General features: G+C 29.9%; 1 non-coding gene across 1 annotated transcript; it reads left to right on the top strand.

Annotated features, from left to right (window-relative positions):
- LOC129688782 (small nucleolar RNA SNORD64) lies at positions 1-67 on the top strand. The gene has a single exon (XR_008721999.1). It is a non-coding gene; the product is annotated as a small nucleolar RNA SNORD64 (small nucleolar RNA).
- Positions 68-1,844: the final 1,777 nt, after the last annotated feature.

Here is a 1,844-nt window from a genome sequence, read left to right as displayed (position 1 = left end):
GGATTTATGATGAGCTGTGTTTACTGAGCATGATGAAATGATGCTCAAAATAATTACTCTGAAGTCTAGCCAAAGTGTCAGTTTAAGGACTTGGGTAACACTTTTGAGACTTAAGTTCTTGGAATATGATATCACAAGGCTTTTTCAAGGAGACTGGAGCTGTAGATTTTTCCAGTAAAGCAAAATTGATTTTAAACCTATTGCATTTCTTTTTTTGTAAGGTGCAGCTATTCCCAACACACAACAGCTTTCACCTTCATTTTCATGTGATAAATTCTACAAAGAAAGAATTGGAAGCTAGTATATCTATATATCTATATCTATCTATCTCTCTCTATATATACTAACCAGTCTTACCCTGTGTGATAGTTTCTTAAGCATGCTCAGAGTTATTGTGACTGTTTTTGCATTTACTGTGTTAATGAGTATTGCTATATTCTTATAAGACATCAATTGAATTTTGCATTAGATAGGGATTTTATGTTTTAATAGAATGCTGCGATTAAAATCATAGAAGTTAGTCAATTTTTATCCCTATAAGGCATTGGTGGAATAGTGACTTTGTGATTGATAATCATTGTGAGAATTACTTGGCAAATATTTTGGCAGTAGAATAGCTTACTATTCCTATTTTGCAACACTTGGTTGGGCAGTGTAATTATGATAATCTGCATGTCAGTTTGTTTCGGTTCCTCTGAATTGAGTCTACTTGAGCTTTTCTTTTTGTATATCATTTACTACTGTAATGTTTCCTTGCAGTGGAGTATCCTCCTGCCTTTCTAAGATTTACTGAGTCTGCATATCTGCATGCATGCATATCCGACAAGTAATTTTAAAACATCTCTAAATCTTCAGGGTACAATAACGTTATAGCTATGATATGACTTAATTTAAAATATGCTAGCTTGTTGGCATATTTAGTTATTTAACATGTAAGATTATTGAATGAAAAAAATACATCTTACATGGTACAGGGTACTTTACTTTTAGTAAATATCTTAGAATTTGAACAGAAAATGATTGCTATCATATAATAACTAACCACAAGGTAAATTTCTATAATGCACTCAGTAAAGTCATCTTTTTATGAAGATTAGGGAAGGCAAGATAATTTTCTGTTCATGTTTGAGTGGTTTAGAGCTAGGGATAGGATGAAACAAGAGCTACAGGAAGTGATTTAAATATGTTTTATGGATGAATCTACTGCTAAAGAATGATTTGCCTTTATCATAGGCAAAGTGTCTCTAAACATTAAATCACGGTTTTACAGATACTATTATTTGTTTTTTAACATGTAAAAACTTTTTTATGTAGCATCGAACACTCCCACGCAAAGCACAGAGACCCACAGAAATATGCCATTGCATATCTAAAAAATACAACAGGGCAGAAATTTATTTATTTATTTATTTATTTACTTACTTTTTTATTTATTTATTTATTTATTTATTTTAATTATTACATCTTGACTGTAGTCCCTCCTTTTATTTTTTTCTGTCTTTGAAATTTATTAAATATCACATCCTGATTGCACCCTTCTATCTATTTATTTACGTATTCATTTATCACATTTATTTTAATAATTATTTATCACATCCTGATTACAAACATCTTTTCCAACTATATCTATCTATCTATCTATCTATCTATCTATCTATCTATCTATCTAAGATATCTATCTTAGATAGATATCTATCTATCTATATCTATTGTATCCTGATTGGAGCCTCTTCATTTTATTAATTATTTTTTTTCAAACTTATTTATTTACTTCTCATTACACTGCCTACCCATCCACTTATCTATCTATCTATCTATCTATCTATCTATCTATCTATCTATCT

This window comes from Psammomys obesus, unplaced genomic scaffold (genome assembly GCF_907164565.1).
Source record: "Psammomys obesus unplaced genomic scaffold, mPsaObe1.curated_primary_1811, whole genome shotgun sequence".
NCBI classification, from domain to species: Eukaryota; Metazoa; Chordata; class Mammalia; order Rodentia; family Muridae; genus Psammomys; species Psammomys obesus.
This window is presented reverse-complemented; position numbering and strand designations above follow the sequence as displayed.